Source organism: Heliangelus exortis, chromosome Z (assembly GCF_036169615.1).
Source record: "Heliangelus exortis chromosome Z, bHelExo1.hap1, whole genome shotgun sequence".
NCBI lineage: Eukaryota > Metazoa > Chordata > Aves > Apodiformes > Trochilidae > Heliangelus > Heliangelus exortis.
In genome coordinates this window covers 19630864-19646300 of record NC_092454.1, presented here as the reverse complement: position 1 = coordinate 19646300, position 15437 = coordinate 19630864, and the positions used below count along the sequence as shown (strand labels likewise).

General features: G+C 37.9%; 1 long non-coding RNA gene across 1 annotated transcript in view; it reads left to right on the top strand.

The window, feature by feature from the left end:
* The window catches only part of LOC139790364 (uncharacterized), a 52657-nt gene extending 38461 nt beyond the window's left edge, over positions 1–14196 (top strand). Inside the window, exon 3 of the long non-coding RNA XR_011723467.1 lies at positions 13854–14196. This is a non-coding gene — a long non-coding RNA (uncharacterized lncRNA). The remainder of the gene's footprint in view (positions 1–13853) is intronic.
* The last annotated feature ends 1241 nt before the right edge of the window (positions 14197–15437 follow it).

Sequence of the window (15437 nt, the reverse complement as noted above, 5' to 3'; positions counted from 1 at the left end):
GGTGAAGAGTAGAAGTGGCATGACTTGAAGAATTAAATTGTGATGTAAACACTTTAAAAATACAAAAATTTGTCTCTTGAATCAATCTTTTTTTTTCTTTCTCCCTGCTATGTTGCAATATTTTGTCAATTAACATGTGTTTACCTCACCATATGCCTGACATACACCTAAAAGATAAGAATGCTTATCAGGTCGTCTCCTGGTGCATGATGGAAACAATGAAGGTAGCAGGACACCCAAAAAGAGTAAAAGATAAGGATGACTCATCTCCGGGAAGTCGGGAAATCTGTATGTATCAGGGCCTTATGCAAAAAAGGGACCCCTTTTCTTTTCCTGTATAAAAATCGCCCCAGAAGAACCGAAGACGGAGCAGCTCAGAGCAGCCAGCAGCTCAGAGGAGCCAGCAGCTCAGAAGGACACGTGGAAGCCAGCTCCTGTGACTACAAACTCCAGCCAGCTCGGCGCTTTCTTCTGGACCCCCCCTCTCTCGGCACTTCGGCTTCAGCTCCGGGACAGAGAAGCGGCAGGAGCGACAGACCCTACGCTCCTGACCACAGCCAGAGGCCAAGGCCGGCGGACAGTGGTAACATCTTAATTACCCTCCTTCTTTTCTCCTCTTAACGACTCTTCTCCCCAAAGTAACTAATTGTATAATTCCTAAATAAATCCTTTGAACTTGTTTAAATCATAAAGCCTGGTTATTTTTGTAAACTCACGTGTCGTCTATGAGTAGTGGCTGAAATTTCCTCGCAAACAAAATATAAATAATAACTCGGATCGTGACATTTTTATTGGCGTAGTCGGCAGGATACTTGAGGAAAAAATCAGAGCCTGCTCTTAGATTGACGCTTGAATTGCAAAACTAACCCTTAAGGAAATTTTAAAACAATTTAAATGGAGTCCACAGCTTGTTCTGCCAGCTCGAGTGGTGTTCAGAATCAGGAGGAGTCCTTTTATAAAGAGAATGAATTTGTTGAGGCTGCATTGATTCGTCCCTTTTGGAAATACCTCGTACTCCGTGACTATACCCCGAGGAAAACTCTTTATGATTTTATTTATAAACAGTATAGGAATAGAAATTTTGTTGCGCTCGCTGAAACACTAACCTCAATAGAAAACCGATCCACTTTGACCAAAGAAGCCAAGAAACAATTACAAAAAAAGGGTATAGATTATTTCTATGCTCGTTCCTTTTTCTCCTTGGCTACTATAATTTGGCAAGAGAACGAAGAATTGTGCCAACAATTAAAAAATATGGAAAGGGACATAAAACTTTTAAAATCAGAGGGGCCGAGTACTTCAAAATCTGAAAATTATACTAACCCTAATTCGATACTAATTAGCGCTCCCTCTGCATCTGAATATTCCACCGATGAAGAAGAAGTAGTATCTTCTGCCAAACCACGGGGGAAAAAATCCGTTCGTTTTGCTTCCAAAACGGGGAAAAAACGGCCCTCCATTTTAAAATCAAAACCCCCGCCAAAACCTACCAATATTCAGAGATGTATCTCCTCCAACTCTTCGGAGGGAGAAAAAGCTGAATTAAGACATTTGGTCAACAGTTTTATAAAAACTGGAACTAAGCAATTTAACCAATTACAGGAAAAGGTACATCAACTTGCTATTTTGAGCGATAGTACCTCGGCACCTTCCTCCTCTTGCCCGGAATCTTCTACTAATTCAGAAGATGAGAGTAGGCCCATAACTCACAAACGCCTACGCCCGATCATTAAGGTTGAGCATACACGAGATATGGAAACAAACCGTGAACAGATTACTCATAAGGAACTCCCCTACACTCCTCTAGAACTGGCAGAATTAAAAAGGAAATTTTGCAGAATGCCTTTGGAGAGCGATATTGATTATGTGGTGAGAGTATCATCTTCAGGTGGAGACAGTATATTGTTATCTGAAAAGGAAGCGTCAGGCCTCTGGGGTCCTGGAATTATATTAATTACTGGCAACAACAGAGCCCCCTGGTCCCTGACGCAAAGAGCAGCTTATAACGTGGGTTTCAATGACCCCATAGCCCGGGGGGAACCCCATGTATTGCGTGGGGGTCTCTCCCAGTTATGGGATAATATCCATAGAGCCAGTATAATTCAAATGATTTATGACCATGCTTTGGTGATGAATCAAGAGGACCCACTTGCACTAAATATAAAACCTGAACGAATGGATGTCTTAATCAGGGGCTTGCCTTCACAATTGCAGAATCAGGCCCTACTGATTAAGAGTAGAATTGAAACCTCAAGAGCAACTCCTCTGTATAGCACAAACTATACTTGGTCTGATTTGCTCACAGAACTAACGGAATTTGGACGCAAATACATAGCACCTGAAAATGATACCACATCTGTAAAAATTCTCCAAACCTCTGCAAATTATAATAACCACAGAATGACTTATGCGGATGCAGCGTCCATGCCCCCCCAACTTCCTCCTCACCAGCAGGAGGAATCACGGGGTGAATGGACAGTTGTTAATAGAGGAGGCAGGCGAAGAAATAATAACAATAGAAATAATAACAATAATTATACTAATAATGCTAACAGTAATACTAACCCACGTCAAAACAGACCCTCCCGAGACAGAAATAATTCACCACCAGGTGAATTGGGACCTTTTGCAAAGCTTAAGGAAGAAGCTAAGCAAAAAGGTATCCCTCCGTCAATCTTAAGCCACAATTATACCTATGGCCACCTAAAAACTATAGTAGAGGGATGGCCCTCCAGGCCAAATTCAGGGGAAAGGCCTGGAAGTTCCCATAATCCGGGAAACTAAAAAGCCCTCTCTCTGCTCTTAAAAAGGACACCAAAACACAGCAGAGAGAGGAGACAAATTCTAATCCCAGTTCAGTAAAACCTACTGACCCTCTGAATAAATCCTCTGAAACCATCCCTACCAATCAAAATAATTGGCCCGAAAATAGTGACCAAACAAATCCTAAAATATCCAGTCCTCCAAAAGACTGGCAAAATGTGCTAAGATTGGTTTTAAATAAAAACGGTGATTTGGAAATCACTTGTGCAGTGGGGCCGAAATGCTACCCTGTAACTTTCGTGATTGACACAGGAGCTCAAATTTCCACACTAAAATCTGATGTGGCCAAGAAATGTGGTATTAATTCTTCTCTGAAACCAATATTTGTGAGTGGTGCTTTGGGAAAACCTGTTTTACAGAAAACTGCTAAAGTTTCCCTCAAGCTACCGGGAGACAAGGAGTTAATTCGAACCCAAATGATAGTAGACGACATTCCTTACAATCTATTAGGAATGGACGTATTGATTGGTCGGTCCTGGAGAGACGAGAACGGTCGCTTTTGGAATTTTGGGACCTCCACCCTTAAAGTCAGGCTGTTAAGAACTGCCCCTCGCCTCCCCCAAAGCAAAATTACAAACGTTAAACAATATTCTATTCCCATAGCAGCTAAAAAGGGTATCAGAGAAGTTATTTCTGACCTAAAACAAAGAGGCATAATTGTGCCTTGCCATTTGCCTTATAATTCCCCGATTTGGCCCATAAGAAAACCAAATGGTAAGTGGAGAATGACTGTAGATTATAGAAAATTGAATGCGGGTACTGAGAAACTAACTGCAGCTGTCCCAAACATTGCAGATCTGGTGCTAGAAATCCAGGAAGCAGCGCACCCAGTGCTTGCCTCTCTCGATGTGAAAGATATGTTTTTCCAAATTCCCATTGATTCCGAGGATCAACAATATTTTGCTTTCACTTGGGATGGAGTACAATATACTTTCACCAGGTTGCCTCAGGGCTACAAACATTCTCCCACGCTTGCCCACCATGCTCTTGCACAGGAGCTGGAAAATATTCCAGAAATAAAAAATAACCCAGATGTGAAAATTTATCAATACATTGATGATGTACTGATAGGTGGTAAAACCGAGCAAGCCGTGAGAAACGTTTATGATGCCATAATTGAGCACTTAACAAGCTTAGAAATTGAAATACCTGAGGAAAAAAGACAACCTCCATCCCAGGAAACAAAATTTCTAGGAATCAAATGGAAAGGTGGGACATGGAATATCCCTACAGATACTCTCTCTCACCTGGGAGAAATAAAGGCACCCACAAATAAAAAGGAATTACAGGAAATTATGGGAACTTTGCAATATTGGCGAAAGCACATACCTGACCTGTCAATCATTGCTAGGCCATTGTATGACTTGTTAAAGAAACACCGCCACTGGGAGTGGACTCAAACTCAGGATGAGGCGCTAAAACTCCTACTCCTAGAGGCACAGACCTTTCAAACCCTGGGACCTCTTCACCCAGAGGACCCAATAACAATCGAATGGGGTTTTTCTTCCAGTGCGTTATCTTATCACTTTTGGCAACGGGGCCCAGCTGGAGCCACCAGACCCATATCGTTTTATTTTCAGTCGTTAAAGGACTCAGAGAAGCGGTATTCGGTCCTGGAAAAGGGTCTTCTCACAGTAAGTACGGCGCTTAAGGAGATAAGCAAGATAATCAAAAAGCAAAAGGTAATCCTGCAAGGGCCTTTTAAGGTGATTAACCAGGTATTGTCTGGAAAGCCACCTCCTGAAGGAATTTCTCAGAAAGGCACAATTAGAAAATGGTATAGCCAAATTGAATATTTCGCTGAACTTTTCCAAATTGAGGAAGGCCCTGATAAGCTTCTAAAAATTCAAGAACCTATTGAATCTACAGATGAAAAAGATTTAATAATGAAAACTCCTAGCCCTATTAAAGAAGCCCCCGAATACAAAAGTGATATGACTACAGCCTGGTTCACAGATGCTTCTTCCCGGAGGGAAGGAAAAGTATGGTTTTTTAAATCTGCTGCAATTAAAACTTCCACAGGTGAACAAATAATAAATCAAGGTGAAGGAAGTGCACAAGCAGGCGAACTGGACGCTGTTTTCAATGTATTTGTAAAAGAAAAAGACACTAAGGAACCTGTATATATCTATACGGATTCTTTTGCTGTCTTTAAGGGATGTGTTGAATGGCTGACCTTCTGGGAAAATAATAATTGGGAAATTAATAGAGTGCCTGTATGGCATACAGAAAAATGGAAGAAAATTCTGCAAATTGCTAAACAAAATCCTAATTTTCATGTAGGCTGGGTACCTTCTCACCAATCCGATTTGAAAGATGAAGCAAGCAAATTTAATAACCAGTTGATGAATTGGCACGAATTAATGTTATTGAGATCAGAGATGCTCTAAATCAAGGTGAAGTCCAGGAATGGGGCAAGTTATTAGAATGGCTTCATTGCAAAAGAGGCCATTCAGGTATTTTTGATTTGTATAAAGAAGCACAGTCCCGAGGGTGGTCGGTGACACGTGAACAATGTAAAACCATTATTTCTGCTTGCGATTTGTGTAAAATTCGATTGGGAGAACACCCTCTGACCACTGACAATTTACATATCAGAGATGGTAAAACCTTATGGTCAACGTGGCAAATAGATTATATAGGACCCTTCCATAGGTCAGGAAATAAACAGTATGTTATTGTAATGGTCGAAGTTATATCTGGGCTCACTTGTGCTGAAGCTTATGCTAAAGCAAATGGAGCAAATACTGTTTCTTTCCTGAATAAGGTTTTTGGAGTTCTGCCTAAGCCTAACAGTATACAATCTGACAATGGTACACATTTCACTTCCCACCTGGTCCAGCAGTGGGCAAAAACTGAAAATATTAACTGGACGTTTCATATTCCATACCATCCACAGGCAAACGGCATTGTTGAGAGAACTAATGGGTTACTTAAAAAACTCATTAGGCCCCATGAGAGTAAATGGGACGAAAGACTTAACTATGCTGTTACCACAATTAACAATAGGTGGGGTGTGAATGGTTGCCCCCGCCTGACAGCATTCTTTCCCTTGTCGCCTAATCAACATAACGACTCTGAGATACCGAGAAAATTCAAACAGCAACTACGGCCTGGCCAAACTGCTTATGTAAACTTACCAAATATAGGTAAAATTACACTGGTTTTGCAAAACCCACTGAATTCAAATACATGGGTTGCAACTGACATGAATGATAAACAGCACAAAATTAGCACAAACTGGATAATCTGTGTGGAATAAGGTGTAAGTTACCTTTTACCCTGTGTACTGTAAACCAATGTTTTCTTTTCTTTTGGTCTTTTGTGTAATTAGGTTTTGTGTAGTAGGACAGAATAAGGTTGAATTAACATGACTACAGACATCAGTAATCCTAGGACATCAAAACGAAACACCCCTGGTGCACAGTTTCAGACTTGGCTACTCTGAAACTGACACTGGAAGAAATTACTTACTACTGGCTGGGAGGCTAGCCACCTCTTTAGCCTAGGTAAAGTAATTTATAACATCATGATTTTGTCCATGATTGCTCCTGGATTACTGTTACCTGTAATACATTTTAGTGGTCGTATGATATTAGATGTAATTTGTATGTGTATGAAATAGACCTATGTTATGTCCTTATGATTATTCATTGTATCTTATTTTATAATTATTGTAATTCTTGTAACTTTTATTACTATGGTTATTGTTATTATTAGCTCTCATCTTTAATCGACATCTTGTCCTTCTAAATTAATTGCTAAGATTCTGTAACCGTCAATATTTTACCTTTCTTTCTACACATGTTCTACATGTCCCTACCTGCCACAATTGCTTTGTATGGGCACATACCTTACTCCTATTAAGTTGATTCTTTGTAACCTTTCATATATGCTCTCTGCTACCTTTTAGCCATTAAGTGTCTGTAGTATATCTAGATACCTAGTTGCAAACCTTCCCAATGCTGGTGGGAAAGAAGAAAAAAAAAAAAAAAAAAAAAAAAAAAAAAAAAAAAAAAAAAAATTCTTTTTTTTTTGAAAAAATATATATATATATATATATATCAAGCTGTTGATCCCGAAAACACGCTTCCCTAGCCTCAAAACCCACGGGGTGAGGTGACATGATATGGTGAGGTATGTATGATGTCGAAAATGTGGTACAAGAGACAGTTTACCACCATTCCCCCACAAACACACGTTAAAAATACTCTGGCTTTTGAGCTAAGTAAACATGCGGTGGGAAGAACTGTGTCAGGCAAGGTGAAATTCCTGGTTGCTCCTTAATGGAAACCTCGGAGATGGAATTTGCCTGCTAAAACGGCACAGATTACAAAATAGAGCCACACGACACAACCCCACCAAATGGGATGTGTGTATATATAGGGATGTGTGTATATATATATACATAAAAAAAAAAAAAAAAAAAAAAAAAAAAATCCTGACTCAAGAGCCACGGGGTGAAATGATGTAAACACTTTAAAAATACAAAAATTTGTCTCTTGAATCAATCTTTTTTTTTCTTTCTCCCTGCTATGTTGCAATATTTTGTCAATTAACATGTGTTTACCTCACCATATGCCTGACATACACCTAAAAGATAAGAATGCTTATCAGGTCGTCTCCTGGTGCATGATGGAAACAATGAAGGTAGCAGGACACCCAAAAAGAGTAAAAGATAAGGATGACTCATCTCCGGGAAGTCGGGAAATCTGTATGTATCAGGGCCTTATGCAAAAAAGGGACCCCTTTTCTTTTCCTGTATAAAAATCGCCCCAGAAGAACCGAAGACGGAGCAGCTCAGAGCAGCCAGCAGCTCAGAGGAGCCAGCAGCTCAGAAGGACACGTGGAAGCCAGCTCCTGTGACTACAAACTCCAGCCAGCTCGGCGCAAAAAGGCGGCAAGCAGCTCTGAAGGCCCAAGCGGAAAGCTGCGAGGCGGCTTTCTTCTGGACCCCCCCTCTCTCGGCACTTCGGCTTCAGCTCCGGGACAGAGAAGCGGCAGGAGCGACAGACCCTACGCTCCTGACCACAGCCAGAGGCCAAGGCCGGCGGACAGTGGTAACATCTTAATTACCCTCCTTCTTTTCTCCTCTTAACGGCTCTTCTCCCCAAAGTAACTAATTGTATAATTCCTAAATAAATCCTTTGAACTTGTTTAAATCATAAAGCCTGGTTATTTTTGTAAACTCACGCGTCGTCTATGAGTAGTGGCTGAAATTTCCTCGCAAACAAAATATAAATAATAACTCGGATCGTGACAAATTGTTTCTCAATAATTTCTGTAATAGTTATTGTTGCAGATTTGATGGTCAAATAAATGCAGGAAAATATAACAAAATATGAATCCAAAACAGTATTACACCTTTGGAAGTCATGGCAAAAAGTGTTACCTGAGCAGAAATTTCTCTGATTTTTGTCTGTTCATCTCTTTATAACTATGGATATCAACTGGAAGCTAAATAAGAGTCTCTACACCCATGGCTGCTTGACATGACATAAAGGAAGATAGAAGCAGCCACTATTTCTCAGCCCCAGAGGTTCTAGGACCTTTAAGAAGGAAGAATATAGTAAAGTTTTCTTGTAATGCAATAGGAAACATTTTTTTGATCATGAAGACTGAGAAATTATTACTGTTCTGAACATCCTCCTCACCTGGAAGATGAAAAGAGCAAGGCTTTTCCTACATACATCCGAGAGGGGGATGAGCAGAACTATTTGTAGCTGCTTGAGATTTTTTGCAAGAGACAATTAGATTCACCTGAGTCAGATTTTTTTTTTTTTTTTTGCAGAAGTTGAATTCTGTATATTTATCTGTACATACTTTAAATATAAAGTGAAATCCCTCCATGTGGATATCGCCCTGCTCCAGGACTTTTCCAGTGATTTAAAGTCCAGTGTTGTAGGTCAGGGCAAGAAGACAGATGGTGGACCAGGAGAGATTGGTTGTGAATCCCATTACAGAGCTAAAGTATTCATTTTTACAGAAGGGTCTAAAAAAGCCTAAAGAGTCTACTGTCTTTTGTGCCTTCATTTTCTGAACCGTGAAAGAGCTAAAATGAATGGCTGACTAACACAGAAGCTGAAGGCATCCCTGAAGACAGAAAACCAGGACTAAAGTCCAGGGTCTGATGTCATCTTCATCTGTTGGGTATGCAGTATGGTTGCAAAATTCAGTGCAATTTGAAGCCTCTGCTCAAGAGACAATTGAGACTGGAATAACAAAGGTGTGGTAGAATAGGAATTAGCTGCATTGTTTGAGTAATGTTGAGTATTTTGCACAGTGCCTTCCTAGGCTGTGCCTCACTCAGCCTAGTCCTTGGTATAGCATTTCTCCCACGATCTGCAACTTTGTTCACTGAGAAAAAGAAATGCATGTAAATAATGCTTGGCATGACAACCATAGCAATTTGATTACTTTGGCATGACCTCAAAAATCACAAGCTGTATCAAAAACTGTTTGATTTTTTTGTTGTTGGTTTCTTCTTTGTAGTTTTGGTTTTTCTTCGCTTTTTTTGTTTGCTTATTGTTAGTGTGTTTTGTTGAAGTTTTTTTTGTTTGGTTTGTTTTGTTTTTTTAATTTTATATTTATGTGGGGGGGAGTGCTGGGGGTGTTGTCTGTTGTGGTTTTTTTAATCTGCAAGTTAGTAATTGCAAAAATAGCTGCCTGAGAACAATAACCTGGAAAATACAAAACATATCTCTGAGATGAATTCATTGTTCTACTTGTAAACATCCGCTGGGGTATCACATCCTGGAAAAACCACTCAGTTTCACTTCATATGGAAGTTACAGTTTGGTAGTTCCCATGAACTGACAGGCCCCATATTGCTTTGCATGCTCGCAGAGGAAACACACCTTACTCTGTATTCAGGTATGTAAATAACAAACACAGAGACGGAATCAGGAAATTATTTTTCTTGTGTTATTAAATAGAGCCATTAAGTATGAATTTTCTGCCACATAATCAGAAATTAAAACAATTAGTAAGCAGATGACAGTAATTTTCTTTCAGTTAGGTATCCCAAAATTACTGAATTAAGCCTTGTTTCTTCCACAATATTTTTCCTTCAAAATAAGAGAGAAAAAAATATTATGTGAGCTCGTCCTCACTTCTCATGTTGTCTTCTGTACTCCCCAGCATGTCTCTTTCGCCGAGTCATAAGTGAAGCAGTAAACCTTAATTTGGAAAATTTCAGACTTGTAGGTCCTCTTTCATCTACTTCTGTCCCATTATCCTAAAGAGGCTGACTCTTCAGAAAAGGTAATAACCTTCTCTATGTCCAACACAAGCATTAGTTTATTTGTATTCTTTAATTCTTTAAATAAGCTCAGACCTTATATAGTTAAGCCTTAATTCAACCTGTTTAGACAATCAGGCAGTTTTACAGTTTTGAGAGTAAAGAAAGGCATGACACATGACAAAGGAAAGAGAAAGAAAGGAAAGCTGCTGAAAAAAATTGTCAGTTTTTTTGTTTGTTTGTTTGTTTTTAATTACGTACCTACATAATTTTTATATAAATAATCTCTTTTTTGTATGACTTCCGTGAGAAACTGTTCTTGGAAAAGCAAGGTACAAATGACATGCAAATTCACAAACTAACAAAAGTTAGACATTCAAATGGACAGTTATCTTGTCTCATATGTGTCCTGATGTTTACAGGACATTCTTAGACTTTTATTTTCCTAGTTTTGGTCAGCCTCTATTGCATTAGAATAGCCATTCTATTGCTGAAACAGTCTTATAGAAAAATCATATGAATTTTGCAATGAAGATATATCACTCAGTTAAATTTTTAATTTTTCATGTTATCTGCATGTGTATATGACAGACAGATGGAGAGGCTTGTGCACAGCACAGGGACAAATTTTTCCCAGAACATCTCAACACAGACTGGAACAAGCACTTTCAGTATGTTAATTAATATTACTTTTACAGATCAGAATAATATTTATTTTAAAGACTCTAGAAATATAATTTTAAAAAATTCTTTTTTTCTTAGAGAGTTATGAGAATTCAGAGACAACCTGCTCAGAATTAACAATAAAATCCCTAAAACTGATCTACTACCAGACTGTCTAGGATGCTACACTTAAGCCTTAATTTGGTGCTTTAACTTAGAAAAAAGCTTTCATTGTTCTTTCCAAATAATTACTGGCTAGCTAGAAAACTACAAGCTCTACATTTGAGCTACAACAACCAAGAACACTTTCTATCATTTGTTTCTCCTTTAAATTCCTTTAATCTTTTACATACTTGCTACAATGTTTTCAGACTAAAATTAGCAATGACACTTTAATTAGAACTGCCAACTAAACTGAAGAATTCATAAAAAGAAAACTCAAGAATAATTTTGTAAAAATTAAGTTGAATATTTTGTGGATCATCATCAAAGATGTTATAATAAATTACGCTGATCAACAGGCAAAAATCTGCATTCTTCATAAGCAGCATCTTCATTGTTGTGAGTGCTACACCCACTGCTATTCATATAGTCCCAAAACCTTTGGAATGATAAAGACCAAAAATTATGGTATCGTTTCTGAATTTGCAGCATTGATAATTCATTTACTACATCCTGGTACTCAGGCAATTGAAGCATTTTTTAAAGGCTAACAACTTTGCAGCCTCCACTACCACATATATGGCAAGACATGGATGTCAAATTTGGACACCTGTAAAGAATTCCTCAGTTCCTAGAAGAAATTATATTTTTAAAAATTGTCTTGTTATCAAACAATTTGTTCCTGGTCCCAGTTTGACTGCAAAGTTTCTTGGTGAGCTTGTTCACTATGTGCTTTGAACAGCTATTTATAATTTCTTGGCCCTTTGTACTCTGTTAAGGAATAGATCATTTGCAGCAATTTTCGTAGATTGATGTCAAAGTTACAATTACCTCCACTGGCATTAAAAACTTTTTTTTTTTTTTTTTTTTTTTTTTTTTTTTTTTTTTTCCAGTTTAATATCAATCAGCAACTCAGAAAATATGACCCTCTCTTCTTATTTGAAGACTCAGATCTGTTGAAGTCTTGACACAGGAGCAAACCGAGCAATTTATCTAACAAATCCCTGACCCAATACAGCATTTGCAAAATTACTTAAGGTTTTGTTCACAGACTGCACACAGAGCATGCTGTTTTGAAGAAGCCAAGTAAGAACCATCTCATCAAGACATACTTTAATTTTGATCCCAAGTCCCTTTAAAATCATGCACACAATATTGATAAGAAGCCAAAGAATATTGTGAGGTTTGTAATGCAAGTCTTACTACTGAAGTTACTTTTTGTATTTTAATTATTATTATTATTAGGAAAAAATTATAAGTACTCTGGTATTTGATACAGAGGTGTGGCTCCAAAAGTTAGCACTGAAGTTTCTCCACAGGTATAGCTGAAGGCAGGGACATCATTAAGAAGATTTTGAAACAGCATCACCCCACTTCTTTGAAAATACCTTTGGGATTATTTCAGTAGCAGCTTGCTGATGTTGCAACGATGAAAATAGTTAGGTCAGAGACATTAACATTCCTTTGGCTATGTTGTTTCTATTTCATGACTTGGCAACAGAGTCCATTAAACTAATCCCAGGGGCTGGTGTTTTCCACAGTTTTATAGATCATGTGCTACATCCTTATAAATCCTTATAAAGCACACAAAGGCTTTTTGTTCATTTGTTTTTTGCTTTTTTTTTATTTTTTTTATTTTTTTATTCACCAGCAGCTTCATCACCACATGTAACATAAAACCACAGTTCTAAAAAGTGAAAGCTTAGAATTCCTGTGATGTTCCACTGGGTTCATCAGGAATTACTTGTGTGCTGAAAATGAGGCTTTAGGACTTTGCTAAATTGAAACCTCACTTGGCATTTTATATGCTAGGCTAAACTTTGATATGTGTTTATTTCAGACAGATTAGCAGCTGATGTCTAGTAGAGATCTGGAGAAAAGTGAGGTGAAAGCAAACTGCTTTAATGAGACTAATCATTAGTGTTTTGGAAAAGTAAAGTTATCTACAGTCTTGACTACTTCTATTAAATTCAGTGTTACTGGATGTCAGCAACTGCTACTTGCTTGGGACAATAATTACATGCAATTGTGATTATACTTTAAACAACTTTTCAATGCAATATTGTTGCCTAGTCCTTTTCTAGTCTTTCCCCACTCTCAGTAATATAAAATTGTACACAAGGTCATGAAATGCTTGCTTTTGTTAGATATGGCTGCACACTGGCATACAGAGACAGTATACAGAAGCCATTCATGTGTTAGATGGATGTTCTGATACACCGATAATGGATGTCCTTTGTGTTCATATTAATGCTTTAAGTCATCTCAGAAGATGTACTTTCTTGGTGCTATATGGCAGGTAATCAGTTGAGTTATGTGTTGATTTTTAAGAGCTAGCTGAAAGCTAGCAAAATTACTCTTTCCAATTATCTTTTCAAGAGTGCTGTCTGGGGTTTAGAGCAGAGCACAGGCAATTTGTAATCCTGAATTTAAATTGGAATATTTATTTTTAGGATTGTTGCTTGACACAGCCTCTCTTTCCTTTGATTTAATTTTTCCCAATACAAACTATATAATAAGACAACATAGGTATGTTTTGGGTCTTCATTGACTTATAAAGGCAATTGAATAGTCTGAGTGATTATGCTGTGTGAATACTACCATTCATAATGGTGCGAGATTATTGCAATATGTCAAAGTCCTGGCTCATTTGAGGTCTACTGACCTGCTTTGACCACAATTAGAGAGCATATGATAGGTTTCAATCAAAGGTTGCCGCTTCACCAACAGTTCTGCTGCTACACTTTTCATTCTTTGTACAGGAAGCTTACCTTGAGACTTTCATAACTTTCCCTGTCATGCTAGAAGCTATTTTTCCTTCTATCCTAGTGCATCTGAAATCTATCCATGGATGAGAACAGCATTAAGTACCTGTTTTATAGACAGAGAAATCTGTTTTACTATAACCATTAGAGATGAGGATTGAAGTAAACTTCAAATGTGACAACATTGGTTTCTATTTCAGACTCCTCTGGAGAATACTGTGAGATTCAAGTCTGAGCTGAAACAAGGAGAAGAAAAAAAGGAGAAGAAAACATAAGTTCCTAATGCATCCTTCAGCTGACATCAGGTTTCCAAATCCATTTTTAGGTATTCTAGTTCAGCTTGGTGAAAACAAGTAAAAACAATGAGGAACTGCACACAGAAGCACAGCCTTTCAGTTTCAGAGTTATCCATTTCAACCTTTGCTACAAATCAGAAAATCTGTTAATGGCCTTCAAAGAATCTGTTAGGACTGTAATGGCCTTAAAAAAAAAGCATTATTTAGAGAAGGATTATATATGTTTCCTTTTCTCAGATGCATTATTCTAAAGGGAATTTTCACCTTTTCTTTGTCAGTGACTAGTAAGTGAGTGGATAGTATGTTAAGTAGGTGATTGCACTGATCCATCGTGGTGATTCCTGTGTTCCTATGACATGTAAATCTCGGATTTGTTTTCAGTATGCATTAGCATGGAAATCTGAGAATAATTTATTGTCCTGTTCATAAAAGGGATATTTCTTCCTTTGGTAACTCATTTATGGTGTTGAGTCAAAAGCTAAGTCCTCAGGCATGTACAAGAAGCAGAAAGTCAGGACAGTGTATGTAAATGTGCTGTGCTTGCTTGCAGTCTTACTTATACCTTTCTCTGTCAAGCTGTGTTTTGGCAGCCCAGCTGCCTAGTACAGCATTAGGTAATTGAAGAAGCATGAACCAACTAATATTTGGAGGGTATCCTAAGAGAGCAGTGAAGTACAAATTAGTAGTCATATGCTCTTACAGCATCCAAAGAAGAAATATCTGCTAAGTCTTTTTGTAATGTTTCAAGCTAGTAATAAGGCTTGATACTGGACTCACTAAGCTCTGGCTTAGCTAGTGTGGATAGCAGATGCTTCCCGCTGCCTAGAGCTCTGGTGGATTCAGTGTATTTAAAATCCAAGCTCAGTTTTCCATTTATTCTTTTCACTTGGTAAACTTACTTCAGCCTAGCTATGCTAGTCTGACCATGACTAACCTCAGTATCCTCACAGACAGTTCCCTCATAGCTTGCACCCTGTAAATGAAGGGACTGAAAAGAGTAAAATACATTAAAAGTACAGGAAAGGGTTTCTCCAAAGCAACAATGGCTGTTATATGAATAACTCTTGCTTGAAATAATTAAAGTTGGGGATATAACCTTTATTTGTGCCCTCAAAGCAATTTCTCACCTGCCTTAAACTATAGTAAAAATGGCTTTGCATATAGCCAACTATCCTGCCATAACCAATAACTGAAAACCATAAGGTTAATACTTGTACCATTCAACAGGACTGAATTATGGAAATAGTTTCACTCCTAGAAGGACAGCTATTTAATGGAAAAGTCTTTCAAAATTAAAAAAAAAATAAAATTCACAAGGCTTTTCCTTTCCTCTTTCATTCCCTTTTGCAGAATTCCTTGTTTTCTTTGAAAAATTCATGTCAGAAATACGGATCTCTTTTTAAATTTTTTTTATTTTTTTTTTTTTAAAAGGAATTAGCTTTGTACTATCAGAGAGCAGTTATAAAACTCGACAGTGTCATCTCATTG